The sequence below is a fragment of the Carya illinoinensis genome, chromosome 9 (assembly GCF_018687715.1).
Source record: "Carya illinoinensis cultivar Pawnee chromosome 9, C.illinoinensisPawnee_v1, whole genome shotgun sequence".
Lineage (NCBI taxonomy): Eukaryota > Viridiplantae > Streptophyta > Magnoliopsida > Fagales > Juglandaceae > Carya > Carya illinoinensis.
Genome location: NC_056760.1, coordinates 9,521,921 through 9,542,036, shown reverse-complemented (window position 1 = coordinate 9,542,036; position 20,116 = coordinate 9,521,921). Strand labels below are relative to the sequence as shown.

Below are 20,116 nucleotides of genomic sequence, written 5' to 3'. Positions count from 1 at the left end.
TCAAAACTTTTCATTGTATTTTTTTTTTTTTATTTCTGTGTGTTTCCAGCGACTTCGACCTCCAGGTATTTCTGTTAACATTCCATCATTTTCTCTTACATTAGGGTTTTGTGGATGTGATTATCTTGTTGGATATTGGGTTTCGATTTAATAATTTGCTGGTATTTAGGAAAAAACTTTGGGCATTGTACAGAGAGATGTTAATGAGAGAGAGAGATTGAGAAATGGAGGAATTCTTAGAGAGAGAAAGCAAAAGGGGGTTATGGAGGGATTGGGGAGAGAGAAAATACCATGGCATTCACATGGAGATTAGAGAGAGAGAGAGAGGGCGAGGGAGATGGGATATAATGATTGGGGTTAAAAAAACTGAAACTTTGATCTTGCCTATAGAGATAAAATATTTTGCATCTTGCACATCCCATGTGTAAGGCACTTTTTATTCATTTCATTTGTTTTTCAAGTTTAAAACAAACCTCTCTATGTTCATTTGACCAGAAAATATGTCTATGTCTATTGCCGTCTTAGCCTCAGGTTTAGGAAACATAAAAAGATACCACCAGAAAAGAGAAAGAAATAAAAATTAATATAAAAGGTATTTAATTTCTCATAGGTCATTTCTTCAGTCGATCATTTAAAAGGAAATGAAAATGAGTTTAAAGAAAATAATGCATACTATAAAATGAATGAAGATAGATATTATATAATAGCATTATTATCATGTTTTTTTTTTCTCTATTTATAAATTAAACTTTATTGAGATGAATTTTTACGGATCTTTTTCACTTGATAACTATTGAGAATCTGAGATGGACTTTCAAATGATAAAAGCAATGAATAATAACTTTCATATTAAAACAAAATCCTGAAGAGAGTATAATTTATGAAGATGTGATCATGTATTAATACATATCATTCTAAACATGATTCTTATGCAGATTTGATAGTTATGCATGGAGTCTGGCCTGGGAGGTGCAGAATATGAGTATGATGAAGTAGGTCATGCAGATTATGAGTATGATGAGGTAGGACCTGCAAATAATGAGTGTGATGAGGTAAGACATGCAGATAATGATTGTGATAAAACCATTGAATCTCCTAAGCTTGGAATGACATTTTCTTCTGTTGAAAAAGTTTGGTCTTACTATATGAAGTATGGTAAGCAGAAGGGATTTGGAGTGTGTAAAAGGAATTCTAGACCAGATGATGATGGGAATGTCAGATGGCTTTGCTTTGTATGTGCGCGAGAAGGCACATCCAAGAGCAAGGCTGCGAATATACTGAAGCCAAGAGGAACAGAAAAGGTAGGGTGCATGGCTAAGATTAATGCATCTCTGAATAATGAAGGTGGGTATACCCTGACTAAAGTAAAATTGGATCACACACATGTTTGTAGTCCGGGAAAGGCAAGACATTTTAGATGCTTTAAGAAGGTTGATGCTCGTGTGGCTAAAAGACTTGAAATAAATGACAAGGCAGGTATACGAGTGTCAAAAAATTTCAAAGCTGTGGTTGTTGAGGCGGGGGGTTACGAGAATGTGCCATTTGGGGAGGAGTGTCGGAACTACATTGACAAAGCACGTCAACTTCGCCTCGGGGTTGGAGGTGTTGAAGTTCTATGTAACTATTTCCAAGATATGCAGAGAAAAAATCCAAATTTTTACTATCAGATAGACGTAGATCATGAGTTGCGGTTAAGGAATGTGTTTTAGGCAGACGCCTGAAGTAGAGCTGCATATGAATCATTCGGAGATGTGATTACATTTGACACAACATACCTGACTAATGCATACAAGATGCCATTTGCACCGTTTGTTGGTGTGAACCACCATGGTCAATCAATCTTATTCGGGTGCGGATTGATATCCAATGAGGACGCACGTACCTTTGAGTGGTTATTTGAGGCATGGTTGAAGTGTATGCATGACCAACCACCAAATGCAATCATCACAGACCAAGACAAGGCAATGCAAATTGCAATTTCAAGGGTATTTCTGATATCTAGGCATCACTTCTGCTTGTGGCATATAATGAAGAAACTTCCTGAGAAATTTGGATCACATTCTCAATATGAGGAGATCAAGAGTACTCTACAGAAGTACGTATATGACTCTTTAAGTGAGCATAAATTTGAAGAACGTTGGTGTTATATGCTCGATACATATGGTCTTCATGAGAATGCATGGTTGGGATCACTATATAGTGACCGGTGTTCTTGGGTGCCAGCCTACGTCAAAGACACCTTTTGGGCAGGAATGTCAACGACACAACGGAGTGAAAGTATGAATGCATTCTTTGATGATTACGTTAATTCTAAGACAACTCTGAAACAATTCGTTGATCAGTACGATTCAGCCCTAAGGAGAAAGGTTGAAAATGAAGCAATTGCTGACTTTAATTCATTTAATACTGAGATTCCTTGCATTAGTCTTTATCCTCTTGAGAAGCAATTTCAGAAGACATACACAATTGCAAAATTTAAAGAAGTACAAGAGGAATTTCGAGGATTTCTATATTTGTCTACCTCGTTATTGGGTTGCGAGGGTAGTAGATATACATTTGTAGTTGCCGATGAGGTCCCAGTGCATGATGACTTATTAAAACGTGGAAACTATATTGTTAAGGTTGATGAAGATCCCCTTGAGGTTAAATACAGTTGCTAGTTGTTTGAATTTAGGGGCATATTATGTAGACACATTCTTCGTATCTTGACGCAGCTAGGCAAGAGTACAGTTCCATCAAAATACATCTTGGATCGGTGGAGGAAGGATGTAAAACGAAAATACACATTCATCAAAAGCAATTATGACATGAGTAGCAACCACGATGCTCGGAGGTATGATATGATACAAAATTGTTTCTATGAACTATGTTCTAATGCTTCAAAGGCCGAGAGTAGCACTAAGAAATTGATTAGCCAACTAGAGCAGTTGAAGGTAGAATACCCGAGCATCATTGATCATGATAATAGCAACACTGTTGATCCAGCTACTACCATGGAGGGAACGACAGGAAAACTTCTTAGTCCATTAGTAGTTCGAAGTAAGGGAAGACCGCCATCTAGGAGTGTTGCCCAGATGACTAACACAAGAGGGGGGTGAATTGAGTTGTATTAAAAAATAACAATTATAAATCAAATATATAATATAAAATATAAACAAAATATAAGATAACAATAAATATAAAGAGTAAGGGTAAGAGAGAAGCAAACTCAGTATGTTAACGAGGTTCGGCCCCACTGCCTACATCCTCGCCTCAAGCTACCCCTTGAGGATTCCCAAATTCACTATTCAACCTCTTTCAGGTGGAGATAGAGACCTATTACACCTTTGAACAATACCGCTACAAAGGATCCGTGTAGAACACCCTCTACACTTGCAATCACCTTACATTGATTCAACTATTCTCCGTGTAGAATACTTTCTACACACACAAGGGTTATACACACCCTTTTTCTGATACAAGAGCTGATAGTGGGTAGGTTATTAGAAAACACTCCTCAATGAGTGAAATAAGAACAATACAACGCAAACTATATCTCTCAAAATGAACAAGGATTAAGGCTCAATGCTTAGAGAAGAGAAAATGAAAGCTTTGAATGAATGTTGTATGCTCTGGATGTTGTGAATGTCAAGCTCTCAAATAATCTATTTATAGGCATATGAGACTTCATATTCAAATTTAAAAAGATTCACATGTCAAAGACAACATCATTCACTTTTTCAAAAAATTCAAATAAAAGGTTCTTCTTTTTCAATTGTCAAAAACAACATCATTCACTTTTTCAAAAAAATCAAACCTAATCTTTTACTTTTGGGATATGACAAAATGAGCACACTTTCCTTTTCAAAAAATTCAAACCTAATCTTTTACTTTTTGTATATGACAAAATGAGCACACTTTACTTTTCAAAATTTTCAAACAAACTCATCTACCTTTTGTATAAGTCTAAAAAAGCATCAATCACTTTTGAAAATATTCAAATAAAACATGCACATGTGAAAGATGACAATCAATCATCTTTAATATTTTCAAAGTTCAACTCTTTAATCAAGGCATGCACATGCAAAAGATGACAATCAATCATCTTTCAAAATTTTCAAATTTAATTTTTAAAAATATTTATGCACATGTGGAAAATGTATTTTAATGCTTTATGATAAAATATTAATTTTGAGCATTAATCCTAATTTCGAATTTTAAGAGATTTATAACATTACTCTATGACTTTAATGTGAACTTGTTTCCTTCTTGCTCATGCTTGGTTCTTTGATGTGCTTGATTCCATTGTATGAACAACTTGAGTTTGAAACTCCTTTATTCTTTGAATTCATTTGTTATCATCAAAATCTATGTGTAGATTTATAATCACATGAAACTTGAAACCTTGGGTTCAACAATCTCCCCCTTTTTGATGATGACAAATACTTAATAGAACTTAAAACCTGTATTAATACTTAAGCTCTCCCTGAAAATATGCGTTAGTTTTTCAAGCAAAAGTATAAATATAATTCCAAGCATATATAACAAGTTTAGTAATTTAAATAATGTTAATATTCTAGTCTAAAACTTCTCCCCCTTTTGGCATCATTAAAAAGGATCGGCAACAAGTAAATGGATTGAAGAAAACGATGCGTTAGTAAACATTGTAGATAGTTAAAAATAAATAAATAAATTTCATCCGTCCGTGACCCAACAAGTGCGGCTGGAGATTTGAAAAAATCGCCTGATGTTGTTGACAAACGAGATTGAAGGTTTCGAGTTTCTAAAAAATGTAATTTTCACCGATCGGGAAAAAATACATTGCTCTTTGACTTGGATAATAACTTGTCTTGTTCTTTATGCTATCTCTATAAAATCAGTCCTGAAGTTCATCCAATCCGCATCAAGTTTTCATCTCATCTCTATAACTCATCTGCATTCCTTCAGCATTCTCGTTTTAAGTCTTCTATTCTTTTCTCAATGGCTCATTCTTCTAACATTTCTCTAGATCCATCCATGAGGCATTTTGCATCTCAACCTCCTGTCCTTTCTGCAGCTGCCATTGGTGCCATGTTGCAGCAAGAAAATAATAATCTGACTAATAAGTCAGATTCTGATGTTATTTATGACTTGGTGAGTCTTGGGACTCGCTACTCTTCCTCTATTGTTGCTTTTTCTCAACGGCTACAAGCCAAAACTCATGAAGTTGAAAAGCTCAAAGAACAAATTGTTGTACTTCAACGAATTGTTCAAGAGTCTCACACAAGGGAAGGAATCATTCGGCAGAAGAATAAACAGTTGAAATCTTTATTAGATTCTTCATTCCGCTTGCCGGTTCCCATGGATAAGAATGATATGATATTGTATGAAGAAAATGAGCGTCTCAAACATGAGGCTAAGAATCTCAAGTTTATGTAAAAGTATTTAAAAAATCTATCTCTATTTTTATTGACTCTAGTCTATCTTTTAAAAGATATTCATAGCATGCATCATACCTATTTCTCTTCTGATTATACATAATCTATCTTCTGGTAAAAGCTTTGTGAAAATATCTGCTAACTGATCGTGTGTGTTTGTGAATTCTAATACTATATCGCCTTTCTGCACATGATCTCGAAAAAAATGATATCTTATTTCAATATGCTTAGTTCTAGAATGTTGTATTGGGTTCTTTGAAAGATTTATAACACTTGTATTATCACATTTGATTGGAATGTGATTATACTTGAGTTTAAAATCTTCAAGTTGTTGCTTCATTTAGAGAACTTGAGCACAACAACTACCCGCAGCAACATATTCTGCCTCAGCAGTAAATAGTGCAACAGAATTTTATTTTTTACTAAACCAGGAAACTAATGCATGACCTAAGAAATGGCATGCTCCACTAGTGCTTTTTCGATCTATTTTACAGTCAGCATAATCTGCATCTGTGTAGCTGATTAGATCGAAAGATGTGTGCTTAGGATACCATAACCCTAGGTTAAGATATCTAAGAATGCGCTTAACTGCAATTAAATGTGATTTTTTTGGAGATGATTGAAAGCGTGCACATAAGCACACACTAAATATAATATCTGGTCTACTGGCTGTTAAATATAATAAGCTACCAATCATACCTCGATATATTTTCGAGTCAACTGGCTTACCGGATTCATCTTTATCAAGTTTAGTTGATTGGCTCATTGGTGTTCCAATTTCCTTAGCATTTTCCATCCCAAACTTCTTCAGTAATTCCTTAATATATTTTGATTGATTGATGAATGTCCCACTTTTTGTTTGCTTAATTTGCAATCCGAGAAAGAATGTAAGTTCTCCCATCATGCTCATCTCAAATTCTTCCTGCATAGTCTTAGCAAAAACTTGACACATATTTTCATTAGTAGCACCGAATATTATATTATCAACATAAATCTGAATCAAAAGAATATCATCATTTTCATATTTAATGAAAAGAGTTGTGTCGATTTTTCCTCTTGAAAAACCTTTTTCAATCAAGAAACCACTAAGTCTTTCGTACCAAGCTCTAGGAGCTTGTTTAAGTCCATATAGTGCTTTTGTGAGTTTGAAAACATGATTTGGGGAAATATGATTTTCAAAACCTGGAGGTTGCTCAACATATACCTCTTCATTTATAAAATCATTTAAGAAAACACTTTTAACATCCATTTGAAAAAGTTTGAAATCTTTATAACAAGCATATGCAAGTAGCATTCGAATAGCTTCTAATCTTGCGACAGGTGCATATGTCTCATCATAATCGATTCCTTCTTCTTGATTAAAACCTTGGGCTACAAGTCGAGCCTTATTTCTAGTAATGACTCCGGACTCATCTTTCTTGTTTCTAAAAATCCATTTTGTTCCAATAATAGTATGATTTTTGGGTCTAGGAACAAGTGTCCAAACATCATTTCTTTCAAATTGATTCAACTCTTCTTGCATAGCTAGAATCCAATATTCATCAAGAAGTGCGTCATCAATATTTTTGGGTTCAATTTGAAATAGAAAAGCAGTATGATTGCAAATATTTCTAAGAGATGATCGAGTACTTACACCTTGTGAAGGTTCTCCCAAGATTTGTTCCACTGGATGATCTTTCACAAATTTCCACTGTTTGGTTGCATCTTGTATTAAATTTTGATGATCTTTCCTGATGGCTCCATGTTGAACTTCCTATATTGTTTCCTCTTTGTTGAGATTGAGACTTTCCGTATTATTTATACCTCCTGTTTCTTCATCAATAGATTTCTTGGAGAGTGAAGAATTAGATTCAGCAAATACTACATGCATAGATTCTTGTATAGTCAAAGTCTTTTTATTGAATACTCTATAAGTTTTACTATTAGTAGAATACCCGAGAAAGATACCTTCATCAGATTTTGCATCAAATTTGCCTAAATTATCCCTGTCATTCAAAATAAAACATTTGCATCCAAACACATGAAAGTAACCAATGTTGAGCTTTTTCTCATTCCAAAGCTCATAGGGGGTTTTATCTAACTTAGACCTTAGCATAACTTTATTTATAACATAACATGCAGTACTTACCGTTTCGCCCAAAAATAACTAGGCAAGTTGTTCTCATTGAGCATTGTTCTTGCCATCTCTTGAAGAGATCTATTTTTTCTCTCTACTACCCCATTTTGTTGAGGAGTTTGAGGAGCAGAAAAATTATGCACAAAACCGTTTTCATCACAAAATGTTTTAATATTTTTATTAACAAACTCTTTTCCCCTATCACTTCGGATACTTGAAATAGTATAACCATTTTCATTTTGAATTCTCTTGCATAACTTGGTAAAGGCATTATGTGCCTCATCTTTATGAACAAGAAAGATGACCCAAGTATATCTAGAGAAATCATCAACAATAACAAATGCATAATATTTTTCTCCTAGACTTGCAACTCTATTTGGTCCAAAAAGATCCATGTGTATCAGTTGCAATGGTCTAGTAGTGGAAATATGTTTCTTAGTTTTAAACGAAGTTTTTGTTTGTTTACCAAATTGACATGCATCACAAATTTTGTCTTTAAGAAAATTTATTTTTGGTAAACTTCTCACAAGATCAGTTTTTGAAAGTTTGGAAATAAGTTCCATATTGGCATGACCTAATCTTCTATGCTATAGCCAACTAGTTTCATTTTGAACTGAAAAGCAAATAGCATTTTGTGAGGTAATTTCTTCAAAATCGATTGTATAAACGTTATTGTTTCTTAAAGCAATAAAACAAATATTACAATCATAATCATTCAAAATAATGCATTTATCCATTTTGAAAGTAACTGTAAATCCTTTATCACATAATTGATTTATGCTCAAAATATTATGTTTTAAACCTTCAACAAGTAGAACATCTTCAATTATGAGAGAAGATTCATTATCAATTTTACCTATTCCCACGATCTTCCATTTCGAGTTGTCTCAAAATGTCACGTGTCCTTCTTCTTTAGATCTAAGATCAAAAAACTTAGTCTTGTCTCCTGTCATGTGTCTTGAACATCCACTATCTAAAAACCACTTGTTTTTGCTTGTGGATGACTTCATGCATACCTATAAAAACAATTAAAATGATTTTTCTTAATACCCAAGTTCTTTGGATCCTTTATTTATTAGTATTAGAAGAAATAAGATTTTTAGGTACCCATATGGCCCTAACAGTCATTGTATGATTTCTTCTAATAGAACAAGTATGATAATTATAACCATTTCTATTACAGAAATTGCAAATAGCATGTGACATATATGAAGAACTTGAATGATTATAATAATATCTTTTTTTGACAAAATTATTTTTATGAAAAAAATTTTGATTATTGGTCTTTGATATAGAAGGATTATCAAAGAAATTTTTATAAGGTTTGTATTTTTGTTTTGACATATATCCCAAGCCTGCCTTGTCAAAAACACATCTTTGACTACCAAGAAGTTTTTCAAAATTTCTTTTTCCATTCGTAAAGTTTTCAACAATATTTTCTAAATCGGTTTTTTTCTTATTCAATTCAAGATTTTCATCTTTCAAAATGATATTTTTTTTTCTTAAAATATCAATTTCATTTGTTAAAGAAAAATTTTTCTTTTTCAAAGCAGTATATTTGATACCCAATTTTTCAAATTCCTCATAAACCTCTTCTAAAACATTTTGCAATTCTTTATATGAAAGATTTTCAATATTATCAAGATTTGTTACCTCAATGTCATCTTTAGCCATAAGACAAAAATTTGCTGATTCTTCATTGCTTGCTTCACTATCTGAGCTACTTGAATCATCATCCCATGTAGCTTTCATTGCTTTCTTGCCCTTGTTTCGATCTTTCTTTAGCAGAGGACAATCTGGTTTGATATGACCAGGTTTATTGCATTTATAACAAATTAAAGTGTTATTTTTACCTGAATCTTTCTTGGAAAACTTTTTGAAAGATTTCCTTGGAGGAGTTCTATTTTTCTTCAAGAACCTCTGAATTCTTCTTGTTATCATCGCAACTTCTTCATCACTTTCACTTTCATGAGGAACAGCTTTAAGTGCTAAGCTCTTCTTTGGCTTTCCTTCTTCTTCTCTTCTTTTCAATGTGTACTCATGGGTGATAAGTGACCCGATTAGTTCATTGATTTCGATCTTCTTGAGGTCTCTAGCTTCAAGAATCGCTGTCACTTTTGATTCCCAGCGTTTTGGTAGAGAGTTGAGAATTTTTCTTACTATCTCCACCTTGGAATAAACTTTGCCAAGAGCTGTCAAGCTGTTTATGATGTTAGTAAAACGAGTGTGCATACTAGAAATAGATTCATCATCATTCATCTTAAACATTTCATATTCATGAGTAAGAATATAAATTTTTGATTCTTTGACTTGTGAAGTTCTTTCATAAGTAACTTCCAAGTTATCCCAAATTTCTTTTGCCGTAGCACAAGTCATTATTATATTAAACTCATTTCCATTGAGAGCATTAAATAATAAATTCATAGCAGTTAAATTCAAAGTATAAAGTCTATCGTCTTCACGATCAAACTCTTCTTCTTCCTTTTTGACCTTTACTCCATCAACCACTTTTGTTGGAATATAAGGTCCATTTACAATACATTTCCAGATTTCTCGACCTTGAGCCTGAAGGAATATTCTCATTCTAACTTTCCAGAATGAGTAATTATCTCCACAAAAGAGTGGAGGCCGACTGCTAGATTGACTTTCACCAAATGAAGCTGAAATGTTAGCCATAAGATCTTAACTCAAAAGATAGTTAGTTTTATAATAGAGCTCTTAGCTCTAATACCAATTGTTGCCCAGATGACTAACACAAGAGAGGGGGTGAATTAAGTTGTCTTAAAAAATAACAATTATAAATCAAATATATAATATAAAATATAAACAAAATATAAGATAACAATAAATATAAAAAGTAATGGTAAGAGAGAAGCAAATTCAGTATGTTAACGAGGTTCGGCCCCACTGCCTACATCCTCGCCTCAAGCTACCCCTTGAGGATTCTCAAATTCACTATTCAACCTCCTTCAGGTGGAGATAGAAACCTATTACACCTTTGAACAATATCGCTACAAAGGATCCGTGTAGAACACCCTCTACACTTGCAATCACCTTACACATGGTGATTCAACTATTCCCCGTGTAGAATACTTTCTACACACACAAGGGTTATACACACCCTTTTTCTGATACAAGAGCTAATAGTGGGTAGGTTATCAGAAAACACTCCTCAATGAGTGAAATAAGAACAATACAACGCAAACTATATCTCTCAAAATGAACAAGGATTAAGACTCAATGCTTAGAGAAGAGAAAATGAAAGCTTTGAATGAATGTTGTATGCTCTGGATGTTGTGAATGTCAAGCTCTCAAATAATCTATTTATAGGCATATGAGACTTCATATTCAAATTTAAAAAGATTCACATGTCAAAGACAACATCATTCACTTTTTCAAAAAATTCAAATAAAAGGTTCTTCTTTTTCAATTGTCAAAGACAACATCATTCACTTGTTCAAAAAAATCAAACCTAATCTTTTACTTTTGGCATATGACAAAATGAGCACACTTTCCTTTTCAAAAAATTCAAACCTAATCTTTTACTTTTTGTATATGACAAAATGAGCACACTTTACTTTTCAAATTTTTCAAACTAAATCATCTACCTTTTGTATAAGTCTAAAAAAGCATCAATCACTTTTGAAAATATTCAAATAAAACATGCACTTGTGAAAAATGACAATCAATCATCTTTAATATTTTCAAAGTTTAACCCTTTAATCAAGGCATGCACATGCAAAAGATGACAATCAATCATCTTTCAAAATTTTCAAATTTAATTTTTAAAAATATTCATGCACATGTGGAAAATGTATTTTAATGCTTTATGATAAAATATTAATTTTGAGCATTAATCCTAATTTCGAATTTTAAGAGATTTACAATATTACTCTATGACTTTAATGTGAACTTGTTTCCTTCTTGCTCATGCTTGGTTTTTTGATGTGCTTGATTCCATTGTGTGAACAACTTGAGTTTGAAACTCTTTTATTCTTTGAATTCATTTGTTATCATCAAAATCCATGTGTAGATTTATAATCACATGAAACTTGAAACCTTGGGTTCAACAAGGAGAAAAGTACACCCTCCGAGAAGACTCTTAAGAAACCTAGTACGAGAAGGAGACTGCAATGAGGTGAATCTGAGGTTCATTTGTCATATTTTTGAAAACAAAGTTCTTATAATATTATTCAAATTAAGTCTTCTTATTATATTCCTTCCAATGCATAGCAGCATATTCACCTATCAAATGAATGCAACGTCAATGACACCCAACATGAGCCTTCTCAAACTCAAGTACTTCTCATTGTTTATAGTTGTCAGATTTTGTATGTTGTTACCTAAAAAAAAGATTCATCAATGTCCGGGTTAAATGGTTATAGGATCAACAAAGTCACACTTGGACACATATGCCGACTTTCTTTTCGACTCCCTTGACTGGTCCTTCCTCACAGGTAATTTAAACTACATTACGGTATAAAATGTCTTAAGCATTGGTTCTTTTAACATTTATTTTTTCATTTTATGTCCAGTACACACCTTGCCCAGTATACCCACAATATACACCTGGCCCAACTTATTTTGGTATTGGACCAATTATGCCTTCATCACAGGTAATCAAACTACACCTAGACAACTACATTGGGGGGTTTTGAGAAATTGATTTATTTTTCATTTTATGCCCATAGTATGCACCTGGCCACACTATGGCTTATTTTGGTATTGCCCCGACCGCTCCTCCTGCACAGGTAATCCAAACTACATTTTTTTGGTATAACATATCTTAAAATGTTGGTTCTTTTAACAATTTCTTTTGCCATTCCAATGCTTATAATTTTGCATTTAATCTTACTACTGTCTCAATGTTCTTTCATGCAGCCTTCTCGATTTCGTCTAGTGGACCAAGACGATGATGTAGATGTTCAATTATAAATGATGCAGTTTTGATGGAACTAGATATTGTTTTTGTGGAAATTGCTAAAGTAATTTTTTGTGATGACTACTATTATTTTGAGGTCTTCATTGTTGGCGGAGATATCAATTTTTTGGTGGAGATGAATATATCTTAATTGAAGATGATCATTTTTTTTTAATGACATTAGCTTTTTCTGTAAATTATGATAACTTTTTGTAATGACAATCACTTTTTCTACTTTTGTTCCGTAAATTATTAGTGATTTTGCGATAGTATTAATTCATATCACGTTGGACTGAAAAAATTCTCTTGGTCTTTTTTTATTTTTTCATGCAAAGGTGTCCCTTCCTTCCAGATTTTCCATGCCTACAAAGATAAAATATTTTGCGCCTTGCACATCCATCCCGTGTATAAGGCCTTTTTTACAACGACACAATTGTTTTCCCAGTTTAGAACAAACCTTCGCTGGCTCGCTACATGCATTTGACCAGGAAATATGTCTACTTCGATGAAGACAAACCAGCTTATATATGGTTTTCTCAATTCCACTTGACTTTGTTTTTACCATGCACAAGCTCCAATTATACCATCCATGCATTTTTTGGGATTTTTTAACAACTACGGAAAACATGCATATAACCAAAACATAAAACCACCTCATTCAACCAGCACCTGATCAATTAACAAAATCAACAAGGAAAACTTAGAAGGGGAAAAAAGATAATACCATCCATACAGGCTACTGGATGAGAGATTTCTATTAAGCAATATCGAATCCTGTCACAAACTGGGGTTGGCATTTAAAGTGTGCCCCGATATCCAAGCAACATTTGTGCTTACAGCATATAAATGCTCCATGGTTTATTCTACATACGAGTAACAAATGAAAACAATTTGCTTTACAGAAAAATGAATTCTTGACAATTTACAAGCACGTGATCTGCATAGATTGGCAGCTTTCACCTCAGATTCCAGTAGCAGCCAAAAGAAATTATTTATACCAGAAGTAGCATAAGCTGATCCCAAATTGAAAATGATGACCAATATGAGCTTCAGAATTGAACAATTCACTGAAAAGAAAAGCAAAGGGTGAAAACTCGGGATTCTATATATAGATGCCCAACAAAAACACTAATGCCAAAAGAAAGTTTACTCATGATTAATTCCATTCAATTACAAAGATAAAATAATTTCTAAACTGTCAACAGCAAAATATCAATCAAACAATGCATATGATGGTACTTAAATTGTAAGCCTTAATATCCACAAGAGAGGCAAATGAATGCCTTAAATTAGCATGGATAGCAAGATCAAAATTTTCAATATCATAGATATAAAAAAAAAATAGTAATGCAGGAATTAACCCCTGGTTTCATTTTTTGCAGATTATCTCAGAAAAATATTAGGCCCCTGGCACCTTTACCAGAGCAATAAAACCTATTCCTCCAATATCAACCAACCAAAACCTTGATTACAAATAAATATTTAAGCTAGACAATCGCACAAGTTTTATAGCAAGCAAGAAGAGTATAGTACATGGGAATTGGTATGGCTGAAATCCAACAGTAACTTTATATAGTAATACAACAAATTCAAACCACTAATTGCGATGAATAAATCAATAAATGCCTTCAAAGAATCGGCCAGATTGACTTGAACGAAAATGCCAAACCCTCTCAAACTCAAAATTGGCACAAACCCTCTCAAAGGCCAGCCCCAAAATCACAATGTGCAAAACAGAGACATTTCGTCAAACAGGGTGTGCTCATAATGCAAATAGAAGCCTAAAGATTGCAAATGTTCATGCATTCTCTCCTTAGCAACAACCAGCTTGAATAATATGCGAGTGTTCATATAACTCAGAAAAATAAACCCAACAGAAAGACATTCAGAAATCACAACCCCAAAAATATGAAACTGTAAAATATTTTAAAAAATCACCTTGTGGGTACTCCGTCTATGAGGCTCAGTAGCGGGCGACTCCATCTATGAGCATTTTCTGTGTATAAGGGTAATGATGTGGAGGAGAGAATGACAGGAAGGCTTCTACGATGTCAAAGAAAGACGATGTGGATTCTTAGAAGGAACTGTGATGGCTTGCGGAGTCGCGGACGATGAGATTCCAACAAAAACGTAAATGGGTTTGGCTTGCTGGGATTCGAAGAAAACTTGATGAGTTTGGCTGGCAAACGATGAGATTCGAAGAATAATCGATGGGTTTGGCTTGCAAACGTTGGGTTGGGAGAGAGGAAGAAAAATCGATGAAGGGAGTGAAGAAAACTGGATTCAAACTTGTGTTTTTATTATTTAAAAATCAGGCCACGTGGGCTTGCCATGTCAAGCGGGAGGGAGGAGCGGGAGGATAAAGCGGTGGGAGTGGCATTTCTCAAAATAAAAACTCCTAGCTAGGTCCTAGCTAATTAGAACAAGTGATCATAGACTAATTCTCTTTTCGTTTTTGAGAAATTTCAAACGATAAGAAATATGAAAACAACAGTTAACTGAAATGGCCAGCTGAGAAACCGCACCGGCTATCTAAAAGGAAAATTGTATTCCTAATCCGGTTTGAAACCGCACATCTACTAACGAAACTGCACACCTACTAACGTGGCAAAACCAGTCGGAAGATAAGTCTGCTCCATCCGTTAATTTTGCACTACCCCTCCGGTTGTTTTTAGGGTTTTAACTAGTTTGGTTCGGTTCGGTTTTAGATAAAATTTAGAATCGAATCGATATGTATCAATTTGTATTTTCAAAAACTGATTACATACTAAATACCTTCATGAACCGGTACGTTTAGTTTTATTACTTCCAATCTGGTTCAATCCAGCTTTTTTGTTTTAATAAAATGTAAATTTGTAGAAAAGAAAAAAAAATCTATTTATATAAAAAAAAAATTGTTTTATACTTTTATTCCAAAATCTGTTACTGTTACAAGAATTTGCTTTACTAAAAAAAACCTGCTTTACTAAAAACATCTGCTACAAACCTATAAATATAACTGCTACAAAAATTGAAAAAAAAAATCTGAAATAAAAAGAAAAATCTGCCAGTACTAAAGCTAATGGGTTTTCATGTTATTTGAGTCTTACGCTTATCAATTAATTTGACGTGATCTGACGTGGAAACATGTGTATATTTGCTTGAATTTTCTTGTGGTACGTATAATTCATTGCATGTACATGTTTGACATTTTTTTGTTATATTAAGGAGTGATTCTCAGTTGGAAATTTGTCTTAAGATGATTTTTTTTTTTTTTTTTTTTTCTCGTTTGAATTAAGCTCGAGTTTTTTTTTTTTTTTCCCCCTTATTTTACAACTGGTCTATTATCTTGACTATGCGTTGGGTGGAATTAGAACAGTAAGGTAGCTAGCTAACTATAGGAATAATTGGAGCCAATTATACTTAATCTACATGTATTAATTAGATCGTGCAATTAAGCTAAGCAATCAGATATTTTTTCTTTAGCTTATATATATATATATATATATATATGAAAAACAATGCATACATCATTGTCTTCTGTTTAGAGTTCTCCTTTTTATGGTCGAAATAATCTGATAATTTGATGATTTCTAGTAATTATGAGGAATACACTCTGTCATTCATATATTACTAAATATATATATATATATATATATATATATATTCTACTATGATGTTTATTTAGTATACTTTATATATATTAATATATTTAAATATTAGTACTAGTAATTAGTATATAGTAATACTATTAGTATATAATAAAAAATATTATATATAATATTTTAAAAAATAATTTAAAATACATATTAAATGGAATTGACTCAGTCCGGTTCTAAAAAGCCTAGAACAGATTTTAGACCGATTCTAACTAGTTTTCCCATTATGAAAATCGGTTTTAGACCGGATCGGTTTGACTGGTTTAGAACGATTTTTTGAATTTTTTTTACACCCCTAGTTGAGTTATGTTTCCACCCTCACCTTAGGCAATTCTCGAGGAGAGAGAGAGCTCTTCACAGAGCAAAGAGCTTGAGAAGAGAGATACATGGAGAGCTTCGTGTAAGTTTGGATGGTGAGAAGAGAATTTTTAATTTTAAATAAAAGTTTAAAATATTATTTTTTAGTATTATTATTGTTTTGAAATTTGAAAAAGTTGAATTGCTTATTATATTTTAAATGAGAATTTAAAAAAATTGTAATTAAAAGATAAGATGAGATAAAAATCTTATATCTTATCTTACTTCCAAACCTCTAAGATTTGAATAAATGAGAATATAAGGAAATGAGAAAATAGCTGAGGTTAGAAAAAAATAAAATCTGATATGTCAGAATTTACGGTAGAGAACCGCTACCCTGTCTTAAAATAGGATCCTATTAGGGCCAAGGCAGAGTGATCTGAGAATTTCTATGAAAGGTATAAAATATTTTATATTTTATATTTTGTAATTATGTTTTAAATCTTTTAAATATTAAAAAAAATTTCACAAAACTCATTTAAAAATAATTTCTTAATAATTAAGTAAAAATATATAAAAAATAAAATAAAATAAGAATTAGCAACTTTTATCGAATGAGTGCATATTATTTTTCAAAAGGAAAATTCTATATATTATATTACCATCTTATTTTTATTTTATTAAATAAAATGTGACATATTTATTACTATTAAATAATCATTTAACAAAATCATATAAAAAAATATAATATATAGTATTATTCTCTTTAAAATGATCATATCCAGGGAGCGCAAATCAGTAAGAAAATCAATAAAAAAAGAATTTGACAAATATAACAAAATAGAAGATCAGGGTCATCATGTAAAACAAGAAAGAAGTCAACTAATCATGTTCATTGAATAGCATTGTTTTGTTTATCACTATCGGCATCAGTCGTGACAGCTACTTCATTATTAGTTTAATGAATAATTAAAATATAATCCTCTTGCATTAATTTGATATGTATGATCTAAGAAAAATAGTTTAATTAATTAATGATTTTGAAATTTAATCCATTGGAATTGTCCAGAATGATGACCAATAAGAAAGTCCTAATGTTCCGTGTGGAGTACGTACTGATTATAATAATTTAGAATTAATAATACCTCTTGGCTTAGTACTCATGCTGTTCCTTTATGCTTCGTTAGGCTGGTTTTGGGGAAAAAAATCAACAAGGTGCGTTAGAGTCTTTGCCATTCATCTCTGCTAAAAAGATCAAAGAAATATTGCCATTTCATTCATTCGTAATGAATGAGTCATCGTTTTCGTCTAATCTTTTATCTTCAAGTAGAATTGTCAAACAAGTAAGCTCCGTTATGTGATTTGAAACTTTCAATTAGGTTTGTTATTTATTATTTTCACACCTCACATATTATATATATTTATTATTTTTATTTTTAAAATTTTTTTAAACTAATTAAATTTTTCTACTCTTATCTATATATCAAATATTTAGTAAAAAGTAAAATTAAAAAAAAAAAAATATAGTGTATAATATATAAACTTTTGTTTAGAATTTTTCCAATGAGCTGCTTGCTTAGCTCGTCCTTAGAAGGCACGTATCGACTATCGGTTTCCATCGTAAAGAATGGAATCTAATTAATGATGTTAATTTATACGTGCATGCTTCAAATAATAGCAGTAAATAACAAATATTTTAAGCTTAGAACACTATTTTTTGAAAGGGAAAACTTGTCCCCATCTTCACCATTCGGAGAAGCAGTCCTAAATATTTCGACTCAGTATCAACGTCCAGCGGGAAAGTTTCAGAGGAATGCTCAACAGTTCTATCAGAAAGAGTCGGACCAACATCTTTTTGGGCGGAAGTTTCTATCTAATGTATCATACAGGTTTAAGGGTAAATCGTGTTGAGGATGAAATGTATGTCTTGAAGAGAGTATTCTGACCGACACAAGTTGTGCTTGATCAGATGTCAGGTTAATTACCTTCCTTCTCCACTACCTTTGGGCCAACGTAATCATCCTATGATCATGTTCAACCATATTTGGAAGATGGATAAGAAAGATGCATTATTGGCTATGCTTTTGTTGATTATTTCACTTTTGATGCGCCCTAGGCTTTCGGCCACGCCGGCCAGTGGGGATCCTCTCTATACCTTTTGTAACACAGAGTTCTCGATCAAAAACTACGAACTCAACAGTGTTGGAAATTTGGACCTCCCAAATTCACCCCCCTAGGATCTACCATTTGCAGGAGTAACAAGAAAAATAGAGAAATAATAACAACACAAGAAATTTACGTGGAAACTCCAAAACAGGAGAAAAACCACCAGACCCAGAGAAGAAAATACACTATGTGAAAAATTATTACAATCACATAATTTCTCTCCTCACCCCAAACACACCCACAAAGCTTTCACCACTAGAAAAACTCTAACTCACACCTCTTCCCATTTTACAAAATGGACAACAGAGGAATTTAACTAGAGTCAAAAGTTACTAGCTAAGCATTTGACTGGTGCACTTAACCATGAGGCTAAACCTCATTTTTATAGACTTGAGGATTTGCTCCTCCTTCACTTCCCACCCATATGGGATTTAAGTTAAAGGAGCAAAATAGTCAACAATCTCCACCTTGCGACTTTGACTGATCCCACAGCCAAGCTCCACCTCAATGAAGATCTTCATAGCTTCCGCTATCACGCTTCACCATAAAAGCATACCCACTTAGAATAAACTAATTCCAAGCATTTCACTTCGGCCCATGTCGAAAACAACCTTGCTGAAAATTATGGTGTAACTTCCACGTTTGGCTTTCCTGGAAGTTCATCAGCCATCGACATGAATTTCCACCACACACCCTGCATTAATGCCAAACCAATGCCCGTGTGCAAACTTGTGGACCTGCTAATATTAACACATCCTCTATCATGGCAATTTTGGAAATAAGCAGCATGCCATAAGGATGTACATGTCTCATTTTTCATGGAGAGAGACACAACATTAGCATCAATACCAGTATCTCCATTTACTGACTTGGAGCCACTTGCCGAATCCGCTCCTTGTACTAGCCGTTTCACCAGTCGCTAGAATCACTACTGACTTCAGGGGTTGATCTGCCCTTCCACACCTTGTGTAAACCAATTTCTCCACCTCAAATCTGACAAGATTTGAAGCCCTACTTCCTGATATTGTTTTGATGAATTTACCGTAGAAATGAATAGTACCTCACTAAGTCAGTTCCCAGGAAAGATTGGAGGGTCACAATGGACACACTTAAAATTTCCAATCTCCTAAACAGAACCTCCTTAGACTGTACATATCCACACTACCACACCAAAGCTCCACCCCACAAAAAGAACCTAGTGGCTCTGATACCAATTGTTGGGAATTTGGACCTCCCAAATTCACCCCCCTAGGATCTACCATTTGCAGGAGTAATAAGAAAAATAGAGAAATAATAACAACACAAGAAATTTACGTGGAAACTCCAAAACAGGAGAAAAACCACCAGACCCAGAGAAGAAAATACACTATGTGAAAAATTATTACAATCACATAATTTCTCTCCTCACCCCAAACACACCCACAAAGCTTTCACCACTAGAAAAACTCTAACTCACACCTCTTCCCATTTTACAAAATGGACAACAGAGGAATTTAACTAGAGTTAAAAGTTACTAGTTAAGCATTTGACTGGTGCACTTAACCATGAGGCTAAACCTCATTTTTATAGACTTGAGGATTTG

At 33.2% G+C, this 20,116-nt stretch overlaps 1 long non-coding RNA gene and 1 pseudogene across 1 annotated transcript; one reads left to right on the top strand and one right to left on the bottom strand.

The window, feature by feature from the left end:
* The first annotated feature begins 950 nt into the window (after positions 1 to 950).
* Positions 951 to 12,447, top strand: LOC122276766 (annotated as a pseudogene).
* Positions 12,448 to 13,133: 686 nt separating this feature from the next.
* Positions 13,134 to 14,943, bottom strand: LOC122276583. Its single transcript, XR_006228896.1, has 2 exons — positions 14,372 to 14,943; positions 13,134 to 13,500 (listed from the first exon to the last, which is right to left on the bottom strand). It is a non-coding gene; the product is annotated as an uncharacterized LOC122276583 (long non-coding RNA).
* Positions 14,944 to 20,116: the final 5,173 nt, after the last annotated feature.